Here is a 19,597-nt window from a genome sequence, read left to right as displayed (position 1 = left end):
GGGTTATATTGGCTTTTACTGTGTTTTACTGATCAGGATTGAGCCCACGGCAGTTGGCAGGCTGGAAAACTCTAAGTTTGGCTCATGCAGTAAAACACCCTCATGAATTTGCTTCTAAGTTTTTACCACGGGCTGTGGAACAGAGAGCCAAAGATTCTTCTGATACACTTGCCTAGCAAGGAGGTAAAAAAGGCACCTGAGCACAGTGCTATTTCCCCTATACATCCCGTTACATCCCCTGTACTCACCTACCCTGCCCATGGCTGCAGTCAGCCATCAAATATGCCCACTGGCTATTCTCACCTTGAACAGGACAGACACACAGTAGGAATGAGGAATCTGTGACCTGTGTAGGATCACAAGGGGACACGAGAGGTGGGTAGAGGAGGGTGCTGCTGGGGAAAAGGGATTAGAAAAGGGTAGACAAGAACCATCCTGAGCATCGCTTACACAGCACATCACACCACGCAGCCCTCCCCAGAGAGGTTTCTGAATTGACAGCTTGGAGCAGGGTGAACGCTCATCTGAGGAGAGCTCAGGTCCTTCCCCAGGAACTGCCTGATTGCATGGGTTTTTACTAAGCCTCACTCTGGAGCTATTTTGATTTTCCCAAGGAAAGCTTCAGAGCAACACTGGGCATACTGCTAACCGAGGAGGAGCAATGAGCACCCACAGGTCCACCCACAGGACAGGAGGGTGACTCAAAGGTGGTCCCTCTTCCATTCACATCTTCAGACAGCTCCCCGATGAGAAACTCCACACTACCGCCGTCCTGCTCCACCTGGGGCATCTCCACTAGCATCCCTCTCCCTTCCAGCTGCCGGCCCTTCCCAACAGGCCACCCTCCACCAAGGTGGAAAACTTGACCTGCAGAAAGGATGGCTTTGTCAAGAGCAGCACCCAGAGAGCCTTCACGCTAATGCAATTCTCTGCAAAATTCATACTGCCAACACCCCTTGCTCATGAGAGAGCAGCATCCGATCCACAGCGCTGCGCCCTGCCCATGTTCTGTTCCAACACAGTCTGGCAGAAAGCTGATATTGATCATTTTCTGATTAAGCACTAAAATACCTCACACTCCAGCCATAAGGTCAAAGGAAGACTATTCTTTGGAGTGAATCCTCGCTGGCTAGGTGCCAGCTTTCATGTGTGCCTGCGGACAGTACCAGGGATTTATATACTTCATCATCTGTCATTTTCCACCCTGGAGGAAGCAAGCTTCTAAATTGAATTATCACAAAGAAATCAATTCCAGATCAAACCTCTGTGAAATTATAATTGCTTTAATGATCTGCGGGCTGGAATAAAGACAGGGCTCATGGAAAGCGTCATATACTTTTCCTCTTCAATTCATAAAGCTCCTATAGGGATCAGCCTTTGTTCGCAAGGAGCATTAGTGTTTTCTAATTATGTATTAATTTAATCTACTATTAATTTTCAATTATTGTTATTACACAGAAACTTCCTTTTTCCCCAATGTGACCACAATGTAAGAAGCTGAATTCCAAACAGCTGTGGTGAGCTGACAAGCAACAGCTTAGCGGGGCGGGGGGGGGGGAAGCCCTTCAATAACTAATTTTGATGAAGACATTCCAACCAAACAAAAATATTAAAAAAGAAAAAAAGAGAGAAAGAGAAACACAAGCCTTTCTGACTCATCTGAAAATGCTATAGCAGCCTGCTTAGCCTAAAGGCTTAAATCATTTAGGTACAGCATGTCTGTAGAGACTTTCATTAGAATTGACATTTTGACAACTATGAAAAAAAGCACAACAACCTGAACTCACAATATCACGGGCAGTTTAAAAATAATTATCAACCACAGAACAAAGACACACAGGGAAATGAAGTTTCACTAACCTCTTTCCTCCCTAAAGACACTGGTGAATATTGTATTAAAAAATAATCAAGTCATCTGCCTTGATTAATTGTAGCAGCACAAATAGCTCAGAATTTTCTGCATTATACATTAAGAAGAACAGAAGTGACACTGCTGCGACCAAAGCTGACCTTCCGGATGGAACACAGGAGCTTCTGTGAACGTGCATGGATTTAATTCCCAAATTTCACATGGCAGAGATTCTGCTCAAAGAGCTGCTGTCTCTAAGGGTAGACCCTCTTTACTATGGAAAGAGTCCAAGATGCCAAGAGGAAGCACCTGGAAAACACAGCACATTTCCAACCCCACTGGTTCTTCCTGCCTTTTTCATCGATGATGGTGGGAGAAGCTTAAGGGGAACTGAGAACACTTACTGGACACTGGGCCAATCTGCATTGCCTTAGCAGACCACACTCAAATTTTCCATATACAGCTACAGTCACATACAAATCTAGTAAACTAGTGAGGGACTTTCCAAAGATTTCAATAGCTTTGGATCAGATAGATCCATATATTTCCAATGCATTCAAAACAATGAATTAAGCAATTCATAGATTACTCCGAAATAAAGGCCTGGGAAGTGCTTTTGCCTCTACACCAAATGCGATGAGCCCGTCTGAGCGCAGACCAAGAGGCAGTGTAATAACAAACAGCTCTTGCAATGGTACATGCATGCAAGCCAGCTAGGGCTGTGCTGGATCAGCCCTGTGGAAGAGCCTATCTGCAGCCCTGGTTGCAGGGCTTGGATGCCCACCTTGCCCAATCCTCTCTTTGAGCTCATTTACACTGTTACTCAACTGGCATCAACCTCTCGCAGTTCAGTGAAGCGACAAAGCTGATTCCCCAAAGACACAGGGCACACAGATCACCCCAGAAGTGCAGAATGCTACCCTCCAGAAATGAGGTCCAACTTGCATAAAGCAAAGAGGGGGTGATACTTTTGAGCAGGCCTCTAGAGGAAGGAAAAAAGTGGGTTTTTTTGTTTGTTTGTTTTTTAAGGATAATAAAATGCTAAGGCTACTTCATGAGGTCAGAAGGTTTTTTGTGCAGTGTGATACAGATCTGTTGGCTGTTGCTCTTCTTCCCCCACTGGAGCCCTATTTACTGTAGGGCTCCATTCTTCTGTTATGCTATGTAAATCAAAGCAGTTCTAGTGCAATCAGAAGAATTACTCCCAATTCATGCCGGAGAGCTAGATTTGGCTCATCATCTGTAACAGTGTTTTGGGATGAAAAAGCTATACAGTGAATAAAATATTCCTGATAAAATGAAATACTGCTTTTTGTATAACGTACCTAGCTCCACATGTCAACACTGCCTCTGCAGGCAGCCAGAGATCAGCTGGGTTTTGGCCAGCCAGTGAGCCTCCTCTGCAGCAGGTGGTCACAGCCCTTTGAGGAAGAGCCCTGGGCCACCAAAGCTGCCCAACACCTAATGCAAACCCAGGGCAAATGAAAAAGATGGGCATGGCCCAGCAGTGCAGCTGATCACAGGCTGTCCCAGAGGCAGACAGGCAGCTGGGGACTGCTAAGACTTCCCTTGGAATACTAACAGGTTTGCCCACACCAGTTATGTACTCCAGCACATAAATAATGCAGACAAGTGACAAATTTGGCCTAGAGACCACTCTTCTGAAGAAGTACAGTCAGAGCTGCCATGAAGACCAAGAATTTGGGAAACTTTGAAGGCAGACTGGGCAGTTAAGAGAGATAAAGGCAACTACTCTGGCTATCCTTCACAAAAAGGCCATTTCTGTGCTGGCCCCCACGAGGCAGGATCCTAACCCAGCCGATGCATGGTGTGGTTCAGGAGGAGAGTCTAGGTGCCTAACATCCAAGCAACCACACCTGTACAAAAATCCCAAAATCATTCAAGCCCTTTGGCTACAGCATGAACTAGGATGAGCATTAGACAAGAGGTTCATTGACATGTTTTCTGAAAGAGGAGAGAGTCAAAGCTATAAAGCCATCACATAGAGTCACCCAGGCTTTTTACCAGCTCATCTGCCTTATTAGCAGCAGTGGAACAAGGTCAGCTGTGCTGCCAGAGACCATACAATGAGCAGTGGTTCAGGCTGGATCAAAGTCATCATGCTCTCCAGCTATCCACCCTACTCCATGCAGCTTCTGTCCAAATGCCGTCCTGAAGTGAGAACGGTTTTCCTAACATCAAGCTATGGCCTCATTTTCTGGTATGCTGCTCCTGCACTGCCAGGCAAAGCCCCATGCAAAGAGAGAGGAGAAAGCTTTACATCAGGCCTACAGCACTCGATTCGCTCTCTTTGCAAATGGGCTTGCTTCTGTCAATTCAAGTCATTTATTACATCCACACAAGCAATGGCAGGAATCAGAACAGAGCACTAGAGTCAGAGCAGGCACCTTGCACACCCAGTGCCAGAGGGGCTTGTTCACCAGCTCAGCTGGGAAATTCAACTGTTAGACTCCAATTCCATCTGCACAACAACATATTAGAGTACCAGCGAAGTCATCAATTCTCTCCCAGACAGTATGCAACTAAATTGAATGGGAAGCAGGGATATAAGGAGTACCCATAAAGTGTGAAGGGACACTTCATACTGAAGCACGGATACATGTTGTCCCTACAAAGAACAAGGCTGAATATACTTCTTCCCCTGACACCCCAGCAAAGCTCCCCAGACTATGGTTATGAACCTTTTGAAGTAGCATCTGTCATAATCATTTTCTTACACTGCTTTCCCAAGATCATAGCTGTTACTGCTTTACAGCTGGTACAACAGCAAATGATCATGCACACATCACCAAAATAAAAATTAAGATGCGCTCAGAATGGAGGAGCTGTAGGGAACTTCAAGGATTTGGAGCAGGTCCCCCAGAGTTGGCTTTTGAGCCCCAAAACAGAATGCAGCTCCCCCTCCCTTAAAGAAAACAAACAAACAAACTTCTTGCCCCAGTGCTACACCAAGGTCCAGCTCTGCATTTTGAAGAAAACACCATGCACCTCCACAGCAGAAATCTGGCCACTAAGTCTCTCCAAAGGCACATATGCAATACAGGGTAACCAGCTCTCACAGCTTTCTCTGGGATTAGGCAATGTTTACTTACTCTCGACTCCAGTCGAGAAGCCACACGTGGAAAGGCTCTGTTGGTAGGCAGGGTAGAACACACTCAGTCCCAAAGAAAGCCTCAAGGGCAGGGGCTGTAATTTCTCCCAGATTCCTGTACAACCAACCGAGGGCCTTGCACCAGCTCAGCTATTTTGGACAAGGAGTGGCCGGCAGAAAAATAACTGTAAAGGTTAATAGATTTCTCTCAAAAAGGAGGGCTGGAGGCATGTAGCATGGATGGTGGGACTGGCATGACCCAAGAGAGCACAGGGGCAGAGTTTTGGCAGATGTTTCACAGCCCTAGGACTTCGAGGGCCCTTGCTGCTCCGAGACATCACGCTCAGTTGTTGGGGAAATTATTCTGACAGCTCAGGCACAGGACTGCTATTTCTTTTCAATTATAAGGCGTCAGAGCGAGAGCAAACAGGCTGCTTCTCAAGCAGCCTGGCCCTGAAGTCCAACCCACTCGGTAATTACAAGTATGTTTGGTACAGAGCTGCCTGCCAAGGGTGATGCCACCTTTTTGTCACACAGGTCCTGCTTCAGCGGTACCACCTTCCTGATGTTGCTGAGCTGGTTGCTTAGAGCAGCAGTGCCCAATTTTTAGGCTGGAAGAGATTCTCCAATTACTGAGTTCCTCTGACTGAGTTAGCATCCACCACCCAAAGGACAGCTGTGGCTTGTGTGTGCGCCACAACAGTACTGAAAACAGTAGAAAGCTGGGTTTCAACCACTTAGCTGGAACCAGAGTTTCAAAAGTGCCAGAGGCAACCATGAGCACTATGACAGCAAGGGCTAGATTTCTTGAAAATGTCAGTACAAAAAGAATCAGGTTCTTTCAGACACCTGAGCTTTAGTACTTTTGGCAATTAAGGCCTTCAAGCCAAAGGTCTTTGTTAGAGAAATCTAACCCCCAGCGTTTGGGAAGAATCAACTTGCTCTCCAAACCAGATAGAACAATGAGTCACTGTTATTCATGATTAGAAGTCCTGGTAAAAGAATCAGACTGTGCAAAAATCCATTTTCCTCTCCAAACTTTGAGGCTATTAGCAGTACCTGAATTCAGTCTTAACACATCATCTCCAGCCCAACTCTGAATTCACATAAAAGTAATAAAGGCTTTGCTGAGCTGCTGGAAGGCTCAGCCGGGCTCACTCCCCTTAAGTGTTAACATCATCCAAATCATTCTCAAAGGGCACTTATCACCATAAAAATGTTCAGGCTAACTTGTTTTGATGAAAACAGTCATTTCAGTTTTCTTATGTAAATGCAGAGTAGGGAACAGCATTCTTCCTCCCTCCCTCCCTTTTTTTATTCTCAGAAAGTAAGGATTTTCACACTCTGTGTTTAGCATCAAGCTAGGAGAAAATTGCAAAACACTTCAGCTTCTCTATTTGCTTTGTAACCAGAATAGCTGAAAGATGCCTGACAGCTCTAGGGACTCAAGTTCTGTGTTTATGCATAAACCAGAGAGACAACAGCATGGCGAGATTTGTACACTGCTCTGATCTCTCTGCCTTCATTTTAAGCTGCCACCATCACTGCTGCATCTTGGTTCACCTTCTGCCCAAAACAAATTGAACAGATTTCCCAGTGGGTCTCCTGACTCACCAGCACATTTTCCTTTTAAAGGTCAAAAAATATGTAGTGACAATAGGGATTTCATTAGTTTCCTCTTAGTTTCACTTGGTCAGCAGGGACTTAACAGATAAAGATTGGTTGCTCTCAAGACTTTCCCTAACAATACATCTTTCATCTTATTTAGGGAAAGGAAAAGAACGGTCCTAGCAAACATCCAGTCTCTTGATTTTCTACAGGGTACAGCAAAAGAGCAATTAGCAAGGTGGTCTCTCCAGCAGAAGCATCTGTCCTGAGACTTCACCACATGTTCAAGTCACATTTACACACAGGCTTCTAGCTGGAACCCTGGTTGTCATGGAGGAGAACAGGAGGTACAGAAGGTTCTTACTCCAGCTTCCACTAAAATGTTCCTATCGCTCCTTTTTTTCCAAGGAACTTTGAGCAACTCTACAAAGCCCAGAGTTCATTTCCCCACTGGGGGCCTGTTGCAATCCCTAGCCAGTTTCCAAGACCAGTGCTCCTAAATCCATAAACCACTGAGAGCCAAGTCAGCTTAGTGTTGACTACGCTGAATTTACTGCTGAAATCACTAGCATCTGCTCATTGCTGAGAGCTCCCAAAATCCAGCTGCTTCAGAATACTGAACCTCACTTCTAATTCTGAGGATGTCAGGAGGCTGCTAGTGCTTGTAGATGCTAGTGGTTTGCTGAAGGAAGAGATGACGGGTGCAGTCCTTTCACTTCAAATGTTTCTTGATAGTCTGGTAGAGCAGGTCAGCTTTAACACTTGATATGTCTTCCACACTGCATTGTATTTTGTGAAGACATTCATCTATCCCTGTTCATCTACTCTGACCCTTGTCTGCCACTGTTTCAGTCATGGTTGCTCACAAAGTCATCTCAGCTGAGGGAAACAAATTCAGGTAGCAGAGCCAGTTCTGACATCTTCAGCTCCCTCTTCAGCTTTAAATAAAGAACTCTGGGTTTATTTTTTCTCCTGTTTTTCTGGATGTTTAGGGTTCCATTGGGTCACACTTTCAAGGTTTTCCTTCCACAAAGCTATAAATTTCCTTCTGTGAGAAACAAAATCCTTGCAGCATCACATGACTTCAGGACTCAAGATGAAGCAAAAATTGTAGAACTGTTGAAATCAGCTAGATTGGTTTATGTCCACTACTGGATGGACTGGTGTCAAACTACAGAGATCACAAGATGAAGATCAACTGGGGACATCAGTAGTAAACATATCTTTCAACCCCACTAATTTTACCTTGTAATAATATCTGCTACAAGACCAACATATCTAGATCTGATGCGTTTCTGACAAAGGATATGGGAGACTTTCAACCATTTTAAAGGGTGCTAGATCAGGTTCCCAACACGCTTCTGATGAAGACAGTGGCTGTTTTCAACTCATTTTATCCTCTACCAACACTGCCAGAATGAGAAGTCAGGCAGGGAGTGAAAGGGGGAGAAAAGGGGGAGAAGGGGGCAAGTGATTTGCATTTTAAAAAAATACAGCAGTAGAAACAAGCTTCAAAGATTAGAGAACAGGCTTTTTATTCCAAGCAAAGCAAGAGGCATCTGCTAGAAGCATGGCATAGAAGCATTTAATATTTTGAACTGTAAGGCTAATCTGATATGACACTCCATCAATCCCAGACACACAGCTTAGATAAATCTTTCATCAATAAAGCTCATTGTCACAAACCTGAAGTTCATGGTAAAGCTAACGTACTTCACCTGCGTGCACTTCCCCCTTTAGGGCTCTCCCCTTAGGAACACTCCTTATGGAGTCAGCATGCTAATTTTGTGATTTTCTTTCCCTGGTTGCAAACAGGAAACGCTGTCAAGTTTAGTCTTCATAAAGACATGAAGACACATCTGACCTACACAGAGTGCACAGATGTGAGTAGCCTGACATAGCACCACATAGATTTCTATGCAAAAAATTAAACACCACCTGGCTTTGCCTGAAAATGTGCATGAACAAAAACCAGCTGTGTACAGGATTGCTTCACCAGGTTTTAGACTGAAACATAGTATCATCAGATCCCTCTTTTTTTTTTTTTAAACCCACTTTTCAATGGCTGTTTTCCCTGATCTACAAAAATATTTAACATGTAACTTGTTACCAAGACTGAACGCATCAGTAAGCAAATCAGCCATGTGGAACGCTGCATATACATTAGGCTACGCGCCGAGGCATTCCCAGGACAGCTGAAAAGCCTGGCACACCTTCCCTTTCCCCCCCTCTAGCCAGGCACGAACCCAGACATTTTTGTTGTAATGCCCCCCACCCCCCTTATCACTTTTACATAAGAAAGTGCACATTTCAGTTGTCCAAGGTCTTCCAGGTCTGTCCAGCCCCGAGTCTCTGTTCAAGCCATTTAATCCGGGAGGAGCAAAGCCACCCAGCTGGCGAGGGTGCAGCATTGCGCGACCAGCTGGTCACGGCTGCACGCGGCTTTGAAGTGCTCCAAAACTCGAGACTTTGGGAAGTAATTTGAAGGATCAACATCCGTCAAACAGAAGCTGTTACGGTTTTGCATGACTAGGTAACATGAGAAGCACAAGAGCGAGCAGTATCTGCCGCCTCGCAGGAGACCCAAGCCACCCCCAGCACTCCACTGCAAACAGCCTCTCCCCTGCCCGCGCTGCAGACTGCTGCAGCATCTAGAAGTCCCACCTGAAGCCTCATTTCATTAGGTGCTAGTTTTACACGGCTAGTCTGCAAGAGAACCCCACAGAGCTTAATCTAAAGAGACAAAGAGTGGAAGAAATAAGCGGATGCAGTCATAGGAAACAAAACATATTCCCCTGCCCGCCAGCCAGACCCAGCTGCACCTGCCACGCTCCCAGCACGGGAGTCCCGCAGCGTGCCCACTTTGGGGCAGCGGGCAACCTCCCCGCGCCTTGCAAAAACGGTTGCTCTGCTCACGCATCAAGCAACATCTCACATGCCCCACGTTTCCGAGACTCCCACCCTCTCCACGAAGAAATGAATGGTGACAGAGTGAAGCCACCGGGGAGAGGAATCAAAGGGGCCTGCGTGCGATGTGGAAGGCTGGCATGAGGGTCCCAAAAGACTCTGCGACTACTGCTTTGGTTGTAAGTCAGGTTTTTGCAGGCAGGGTTGAGGCAGGAATGACATGACAGAGCACTATAACTAATGACTAAGACAGTGAACTGGGAGCAAGGAGAACTGGCTTTATTCCCAGCTCTGCTGCCACCCAAGGTCAGGCCAAGTCACATGCCCTCCTACCTTTTATCTATTTAGAGCATAAACTCTCTGGAGCCATGGCTACTTCACTAGGTACACGCACAGATCTGATACTACTGTACTCAAGGGAAGGATACCAAGGATCGGCTAGTAAAACCTCCAGATTTTCTGTATGTGTTTAAAAATCATTTTCTCCAGGGAGGGGAAAAGAACCAGGACAGCAGCGAGTCTAGAGGATGGAAAGCCTTATCCATTACTGCCTGCTTGAAAAACCTCAAACAGAAATAAAGTTCAAGGAATAAATAAAAACAAGCAGCCTAATCAGTTTGCACCTATCTTATCAGATGGTCTTCAGTCTGCTTGCTAGACACTCCCCCCATCCACAGCAGTGACACCCTGGGTTGAAATAAAAAGATACCAACTTTAAGAGAAGAACCCAAACTCTTGCCTTATTGTGTACATTTAGCTAGAAATGTGAAAACCAGCCACCAGAAGCAAGAAGCTCTTGCTCACTGCAAAAGGGGACAAGCATCTCTTCAGCATCAGTCTGTTGCTTATGGGAAAGGACTGCAGTCCAGCACAGTCAAGGCCCTGAACTTCCAAAAGTATTTTCTTTTCAAAAAGAGTAACTTGGTAGATCTAAACACTGCTTTCTATCATCACACAAACGTTTTCCTATTCACATCACTGTCCCATCACTGCAGGCTACAGACACCTGCTAATGCTCCTCGTCTGTTGCAACGAAGGAAGGAGTAAAAGAGTCTCTACATTTTCATTACATAGTCGTGGGCTGTACGCCCACCTGCATTTCACCCCAAGACATAGTGACTTTCCAACCTGAACAGCAAGCTGGGGCACAGAGTTCATTCCTCTTTTTGGAACTTTTGCAGAAAAGGCTGTATGTGAACACACAATATTTATTCCCCACACGTGCAGAAGATGAGCAACCCAGGTGTGCAGGCAGGCAGGAGACCTGGGTTAGCTAAAAGTCATGCGCATGACTCAGAAGGCAGGAGTCTATAACTTCCTAAGACGTACCCTCCCCAACAAACCACAAAACACAGATATCTGTTTATGCTACATAAAGCTATTAATTATGAGGCTACGAGCACTGTGTTTTTCCCTTTTACAAATCAGTATTTGAACAGACGCACATCATGTACTAGAAGCACACGAAATGGGATGTCAATACAACATTTGCAAGTTGATAGAAGGAATCATCTCCATCTGCAGAAGGAAACGATAACAGAATCAACGAATGCAAAGGAAAGCCTGTCTCACAAGCACACAAGCAGTCTTAAAGCAGCCTTCCTTCACCGTACAGGTGCTGAATCCACCCATGCACTCAGCGTCCTTCAGTGGGATAACCACCACTGCAGTCTAAGAGGTCCAGGAGCTCCTCTCACACGTGCAGGATCCAGGATTTTGAAACACATGCTATGGGAACAAATACAAGCAGGCATCTAAATAATGACGTCTGTAATGCATTCCCTTCCAGCTGAACTCAGCAAGAGGTCAGGTATGAACTGATATCATTTATGTGCTATGAAAAAAATACCTGCATACGTAAGCTAGCCATCAGAAGCATGCTACATAACGATTTATTAAGTCGTGCTTTCAGTTTAACTGCAGCTTCCACACTTTTCCACACTGAAATAGCCACGACCGTTGTCTCCTACCTATTTTATATAGAAGCAATGTCTTGCCACCGTGGGGTATCGTCTCCCGGCCCGAGCCCACCCTGCAAGTCTCAGCACTCAAAAGGCAAAGGAAGGCAGAGATAGAAGCTCCTTCACTTTATTATGAAATTAAGCTGTACTGCCAGCAACTACCAGCGCTGGGCATCAGCTCGTTGCTGCATCCCACAGGCTACGCAGCACTGCACAGCGGAGCCCTTCGCCTGCTTGTCAGACACCAGCAGCAAGGAAAGGAAAAGTCCCACTGTTGCAATAAGAAGACAGCAGGTGGTTTGTAAATGGATCCAGCTCACTGAATGCAGCACTTTTAGCTTTGGCTTTGAAATTAAGTAGCATGTTGGCCTCTTTTTTTTTTTCCTCCCCCTCTTTTCCCCTTTGACCCCTGCTGCTTTTCAGATTTACAGGGTCAAAGGGGCCTGGCTGCACTGGAAGGGTAATCCAGGAGGGTCTGGAGCAAAACCTATAAGCAAAGACAGACTGATTTAAACCCTGGCTGGAAGAGCTCCATTCTCTTTGAGCCCGTTCATTTGGGGAAAAAGAGGTAATTTAAGATACATTTTGCAATGTTTGCCGACAGAACAAAGATGAAGGACTATAAGAGATGATCAATGTTTAGCCCATCTTCAAAGTGATTTGCAGAGCTGCTGAAAATAAACAAGCAATCATGGCCCAGGAGCCAGCGTAAAAGCTGACAGAGAAATTGCTTTTTTTCCTAAGCAAACAGAAAGCTGCTAATAGCTCAGTTCAGAGAGGTAGAGTCCTCTCCCCTCGTAATACAAGCAGGGCAAGAGACCAAATTTAATTTCTTCTTCACAACAACTTTAATTAAAACCACCTAAGCCCTTCCTGTCCCTCTCCTGCCACGAGGCATGGTGCTGCTCGCAGGAGGTATTAGCCAACTCTGGCTTATTAATGTGCCCTCCCTGAAAATGCTGTTTATATCGCAGTAAAATGGCTGGGGAGTCCATCTGCAGGAAAGCACTCCATTCCTAATTAAGAGGAAAAAACAAAGCCCACTTTTGATGTTTGTCAGTGGCAGCGATCATTCCCCATGTGCTTATGAAGCTCTTCAACAGCATTAGATTCACCGGGCACTCTCACAGTGGAGTCTACCATCTCATGCTTCTCTTCACTATCTCCTGCACCTTGGGGGTGCAGAGAGAGTTTCTGGAGATAAAGGATACCAGCTCTATGAGATTAGCTCTACCAGAAGCTTTTTCAGTAGTTTTCAGGACCAGTTCCATGATCTACATCCCCCTTCTTGTTCCTGTGCCTGCACAGAAATGCACTGCCTACAGCAATATGGATAGGTCTGTCCTTGGAGAGGGGTACCAGGAGCGAGGGGGAAAGAATGACCTGGACCTTTCAAGCCCATCACAGACGTGGGCAGTACGTGTACGAGGCAAAGTTTTAATCACCCTTACTCATTCCAACAGGCTGTTAAGAGTGGCACACGAGATCTAAGTATTAGCAGCAAGAGCTAACGATGAAGCTCTTGAAGATGAATCAAGAGGATTTTTGCAGTGATCATAGCACTCAAACTTCTGAAAGAGGCGCAGAAACAGTATTTCTTCTGCAATGTGTACGCTGCCGCAGAAACAACAGTCACAAGCAAATACTCCTATACAAGCAGATGCAGCTCCAGGGACAGAAAGCAGCAACTATTGAATCCAAAACCACTGCAACACTGTCCTTCCAGCAATGCTCATTCAGGTGCGCAGCACCATGAGCTCTGCAACATCACATTCAAAAGGACCCACAGTGTTTCTCAAATTTGTGAAGTTAAAAAAATATATATATTTATATATATGTATTTTTTAATATATATAACTATATATATATAGTTATGTTGGAGACTAAAGGGAGCATTGCTCCTTGGTGAAACTATCCATAAGCCAAGCTCCCATCATCTGCAATCTCTTATGTGGGGGCCATATCTCAAACTAGGAGTCACCTTGAAGTTCTGGCAAGTCTAGGATGCAACTGAGATGAGCAAGTGGAGGCCAGGTGAACGAGGGGGAACAGATGGTAACACGAACACTGACAGCACTAGCTGCCAGTCGACTGTCATACGATATCCATGGAATCAATTGCTATAACATAGCCCCATACGGTCGAGGTCCAAACCTCTTTGCTGGAGCACAAGATTATCTTTACTTTACAATGTCATTAGGCTTCATCCACAAGTTAAGTTCTACCAGACCTCTCATCTCCAAGCCAAAGTATCTGCTCCTTCTGGAGGAAACAGCTGACAGAACTGGCATTTCCTGCGTCTTCATAAAGGAAGCATTCTTCTGACAAATGTTCCCAAGATAACTTTCCAGAAGGTTTTGCTAAAGACAGATAGAAAGCATGAAATTTAGACTGTCTGACAAAGACATCAAGAGCCCAGGTGAGGATCATCAGCAACCACTTCCCCCCTCCACCTTGCGTCCTTTGACAGTATAGGCCTGAATTCAGGAACTAAAACAGACAGTAGTGTTGATCTATTCCCAGTTTCCAAAACAGGTGGCCATTGCCATCATTTTCATATAAGCTCAAGTATCTTCTCTGGCAGAAATTGCCACCCTTATTTCCACATTTAAATACTTTCACTAGAAGGTAGACCCCCACATGGAAGGATGTTCTCCTTTTAAAGATGGCAGGACACAGCAAAAGAGCCACTTAGATCTTGACACTATAGGAGATGGAGCTGAACTGGCTCAGTCACTGCTCTTGCCTGTGCATTTAACCTGTGCATTCTTTTTTCTGCTTGTAGTAGCAATCGGAAAAAGAGTTCGTATTCATTTCTACTGCGACTATGTTTGTTGCAACATAAGCTGCTTGCAAAAGCATCAGATAACAAAGCTGTGCCACTCTTTAGCCTCTGCTCTTCAGTACCATCACACACCATGTGCAGACGATGCAGCAGACTTCACCAGGGAACTGCTGAATTCTTGGCAGACGCAGCCCAGAGGTGCCCATGCCATTTACCTCATTGCTGTTTCTGAAAAACAAGCTGGCACTGTTTTCCATTTCAAAAACAGACTTATTGGAACAAAGGACAGCTGCACAACACTGCTGGTGAAGTCTTGAGATGGATACATTAGGCGCAGGAAACACTCTGTTGCCAGCACCGCAAGGCTTTCAGAACAGGAGTCTGGCATCGCAGCTCTCATCTCCAGCATCAGGGTAAGAGCAGAGCCTCGCAGCTCCTTACGCCAGCGGGAACTCTCCCTGCAAAGGCGAGCCCAAGTCTTGCTTCAGGAGCTTCTCCTTGGCAGACCTGTTTCAAGTCAGTACTCGGTTTCAACATATACCACAGGTTTGTTTTGGAAAAAAGAAAAAAAGAAAAAAAACCTGATTGTTATGTGCTCAGAGTGACAGATGCGGGACCCACCCTCGTCCGTGAAAACAGCAGAAGCAGCTCATTAGCTTTTCCACTGGGGAGGATGCATCCACTCCCAAGCCTTTTCGTGTTGGAAGGTGCAAGCGGCCTCAATAAGTAGAGCAAACAGGGTTGTTTGTGTTAAACAACGTTATACAAGAGCCAAAGAGATGACTCACGCGGCCCTTTAGCCTTTCCCTGGATATCCAGAACAAAGCCCAATCCAGCAACAGAAAAGCAGTTTTCTCAGAGCACAAGGTTAATTTCCGAGCTACCTCCTTCCCGAGCGATACAGTTTTGGAAGCTGTTAATAACACTTTAACACTGTTAGCAAAGTGAACATACCGGGTAATTTTCTTAAGTCAAGAACAGTTGTTTGGGTTTTTTTAAAGAATAAAAAGGCATTGCCAATACTCCCAGTACTTCACCTTTCTTAAACAAAGGACCTCATTAAGAGCTTGCAAAACTATGGATTGCAGGAGATGTACTTTTCCACATTTGTGCTTGAGCAGGGTCTGCTACATCCTCCACATTCCCCACCGGCTCAGGCTCTGGGATTCACAGAAGTAGCTTCTGTTGTTTGCTCACAGCCTGGCAACAACAGGATCCTAATTTTCATTGTTTCAAGCTGCAAGAAACACTAGAAGTCACAAAAAAAGGCTTAAGATTTGCTACTAGCACACAGACTTACTGTTTCCATATAAATTAAGGATCTCCCAGAACATGCACAGGAGAGCAGTCTTTGCCAATTCCTACCAGCTTTTGCCTTGAAAATATCAGTATCTTCACTGCAAAACTAGATCCTCATACGCAGGTGTTAGTTCTCCAGAACAGCACTTTGGAGTCAGTCTCTGCACTGGTGTCACCTCAATCCTGCCTTTTGTAAAGTATATATAATTCAGTTTACATCAGAGATGCAGCTAGCAGAAATCTGACCTTCTAATTAAGTATACACTTCCAAGTGAGAAGCACTAGATGCTATTACTCTTAAACTAGTGCTGGTGGTGGAAGAAAAAAAAGACACAGTTCACACTACTCCAAGGAATGCAGCAGCATTCTTGTGCACAACAGCAAAATCAACTTAATCACAAATGACAATTTCTGAAAGCCTTTACTTTGGATATATCCTTGGCATTTTTCTAGGCCAGCTTGAAAACAAAAGCTTTTTCTTCTTAAAATGCAATTGCCTGAGGCACTTCTAAAAAAAGTGACATAACTCAGGTCTGAAAAATGCCTACCGGGTTTCAGATTCTCCTAAGAGCCTCTTTGCTATTCAGCTTCATTCAGATTACCCAAATCACCATGAATGCTACAAATTCAGCTTCCACTGTGAATACAGGTAGAAAAAGTATACACTTAGGATTACATTTTATATATTTTTAAGTGACATGATTAAAGCTTTACAGTTATACAAGAAGAGCTTGTTATTGATCTGAACAATTCCTCCCTCCCTTTTCTCCAGTAGGTCTGTGAATTTATAAACAATCTCTGATGACGGTTTATCCTGAAGTTAGTTCTGTTCGGCTCATTATTTCATGTTTTCTTCTAGCATGTATTTCTTACTAGACGTTTCCAACTCTTCCATCACAAAATCTAGAACCAGGAAAAGAATAAGCAAGTTGTATTAAAATCAAAACTTGAGCCCAAGATTTGATTCCTTGCTTCTTCTCCCCCTCCACAGACACTCTTCACTTTTATAGTTCGGAAATAAATTCCTTTGTGTTTCTTCAACTCCAGGAACGTAACTGTGTGCCACACAAGAGAGTAGCTTAATGGAAAGAGGGGAAGGAAGGAAAAGCTACTATTCTCCAAAAAAACACAGCTATTCCTAATACATATAACTAACATCTTGGATAATTCTACAGTACCTTTAGTATATCAAAAATTTTTATATCCAGAGGCCATTTTCTTTGAGTAGATGCAAATTTACTTCCAGGTCTGAAAACTCCAGATGCAGCCATCAATAAAGAACACAAATCAAAAGAAGTTCTGTCACTTTTATTGACCAATTTGGCATGAGGGCAGCTGAAAGCTCTCTTGGTGCTGGGAATGAGTGAGATTCTTATTTTTCAGAAGGACCGAGGCCCATCACTTACTCCAGATAAACTGCTCTCTGTCAAGAGCTCTAATCCTCTCTTTACAGTCCCTAAATAAAGCATTCTCCAAAACCTCACTGCCTATTATCTGCTTTTTCTAAGGAAAGTGGTTCTTAAGAGACCCACCTTCTTTGCTTTGGCATTCCCCTGAAATCCATCTACAACATTATCTTGGCAGAACTAAAATACAGGCAATCCTTCACCGGCACAGCATGGGGAACTAAATGAGTATCCGTCTTAACATATGCACCTCATGAAGAAAGGTATCGCACGCAGCCAAGCTTAACACTGCTTGCTGAAAACAGGAGCCATAAAAAAACCTTCCAGGAATGCAAGCAATAAACCCTGTGACAAGTTGTCACTGAGAGTACGTAGGCTATAAAAGATGCGACAGAGCCGTATTGCTGTGGTTCGACCCGAGGTTTTACTCACGACACCAGCTCCTTACCTGCCTCCCCACCCTGATCATCTATGAAAACGAGAGCAACGCGGTCCTTCGCTTTACACACGGCAAACGTGGGCTCCGTGTCGCCCAGAAGCTCAGCCGACTTCGGTTAGAAGATACAAAACTTCTTCCCTCCCTCCCTCCTTCCCTCCCCTTCCCCTTAGGGGAAAATAGAGAGAGGAGCCTGAATCGGAATAAATCGCAGAATAAAGGACTGGACAAAATGCAAGCGAAAGTACCACCTCCTCCCTCTGCCCACTGGGAGGGGGAGACCAACAGCCAAAGCACTTGGAGAAGAGGGGAGGCTTCCTCTTTGCAGCAGAGCATCATCCGGAGGTCCTGCAACACCACCTAAACCCTCCACCCCAGGACTGTCCCTCCGAGAGACACAGCCAGCGGCACACAAGGCCAAAGAAAACAGGCTCAGCCTGGAGGCTGAAGCCCACAGCAAATACCAGCCCAAATGCTTGCGCTGTCCTTGCCAGTTCAGGAGAAGCTGCCACTAATGACAGACATATGCTACCCACACCAGCTTCCTCCCCACCCGGGGAAACACTGGCATCAGCTATTTATTAGCTTATGGTGTCTATCTGCAGGGGGGAGACAACAATAACTCCCTTCCTCAGAAGGGAGCTAAATTCAATCCTGAAGCTGTTGACTTCTATCTCAGTTGAAGCCCGAGCAGGAGAGCTACCAGCAACGGAGCAGCTCCGGGACCGTGGGAAAGCCCCGGGAGCCTGCAGCCCAGCGCAACCTTCTGAGCTGTACGACTGAGCCAGCTAACATTTTCCCCATAACAAAAAGCAGAGAATTAGAGGCACAGTCAGGAAGATAAAGATGCACGTTCATACTGTTCGCCATACAGGTGAATTATGTCCTAAATCTTTTTGGCTCTCTCAGCATAAAAGAGATTAGCCATAGGACCACCTTTCTAAGCACTGAACCCCAGCTGAGGCTTACCGGTTGTTGTAAGGATAACTAAAGCTATTTGCACAGCAATCTGGAGCAAAAGAACTGGAGTTTCATACCTCATCTCAAACACTTAGAGAAATCACTAGCCCAAACACATTAGGGGCAGACAACGCCCCTAAATGTTAGAAGATGACCTTTTAAAAGACCAGGGGGCTCGACAGGAACATGCAGCAGAGTGCACTTTGCAGCCCCTTCGGTACAAAGCAAGTGCTGCCGTGCAGGCGCGGTTGGGGCGACGCGGGATTCTCGCAGCCTCTTTCTCCGGCCTCTTTTATCAGCGCGAAGCCTTTTCAGCAGCTCCCAACACGCGCAACAGCGACCGTCTCCTAACGGCCGCGGGGGTCGCGCTCTGCGAGAGGAATAAGCCGCTCGCGGGCATCTTGAGGCTTCGCGGACGCCTCCCCCCCGGCCGAGCCCCCTGCGCAGCCCCCGCCGAGGCGCCGCCGGAGCCGGGCGCGGAGCCGCCGCGCCGCCCGCCGGGCTGCGGGTCACCGGGGCCGAACGCGGGCCGCCCGCGCGCGGCGCCTCGGGGGGGCCAGGACGCCCCCCAGGAGCTGCTTCCAACCAGGAAAGTTTCTCCCCCCTTCCCGCCTCCTCACAGCGCCGAGCAAGTGGAAGACACCCGAGCGGAGAAAAGCTCACGTGGAAAAAACGAACTGAAACAAACCCCGCGAACGGCGGGGAAAGCAGCCTGACGAGAAGCCGCAGCGAGCCCGTGCGCGGCCGCCCACGGCGGCGCCCGGACGGGGCGCTCGGCTCGCGGGGGCGGCGGCGGGGCGGCGGTACTCACCGAGCCGGGGAGCGCCGGAGGGGCGAGCGCCGGGCGCGGGCGGCAGGGCGGCAGGGAGGCAGGGAGGAGGCGCGGAGCAGCGGGCCGCCCGCCAGCCCGGCCCGCCCTCGCCTCTCGGGAGCCGCGGGCGCAGTGGCGCGCGCCGCGCCGCCGCCCCGACGCCTTCCCGCCGACCGTACCACGGCGGCGCCGCGCGGCGGGGGGGGACGGGGACGGGGACGGGGACGGGGACGGCGCCGCCGCCGCGCCCGCCGCCCCCCGCGCCGGGGGCCGCGCCGGGGGGCCGCCGAGGGGCCGCGGGGCGCCGCCGCCGCCGGCCCCTTCCTCCCCCCGCTGCTCCGCGGCCGCCGCGATGGGAAGGTCCAGCGGGGGGGGGGGGGGGAGCGGAGCGCGGGGAGGTGTCGTGTGTCCGGGAGCGGGCGGCCGTGTCCCGGGTGGGGTCTGATCCTGCACGACCGTGTCC

General features: G+C 46.9%; 1 protein-coding gene across 1 annotated transcript in view; it reads right to left on the bottom strand.

The window, feature by feature from the left end:
- Positions 1-19,176, bottom strand: part of RALY (RALY heterogeneous nuclear ribonucleoprotein) — a 159,718-nt gene extending 140,542 nt beyond the window's left edge. The window contains exon 1 of the mRNA XM_067307498.1: positions 19,135-19,176. The gene's annotated coding sequence lies outside the window, so the exon portion shown is untranslated. The remainder of the gene's footprint in view (positions 1-19,134) is intronic.
- Between the last annotated feature and the right edge of the window lie 421 nt (positions 19,177-19,597).

Source organism: Apteryx mantelli, chromosome 18, assembly GCF_036417845.1.
Source record: "Apteryx mantelli isolate bAptMan1 chromosome 18, bAptMan1.hap1, whole genome shotgun sequence".
In the NCBI taxonomy this organism is placed as follows: domain Eukaryota; kingdom Metazoa; phylum Chordata; class Aves; order Apterygiformes; family Apterygidae; genus Apteryx; species Apteryx mantelli.
Note: the sequence above shows the minus strand (reverse complement) of the source record. Positions and strands in the feature narration are given on the sequence as shown.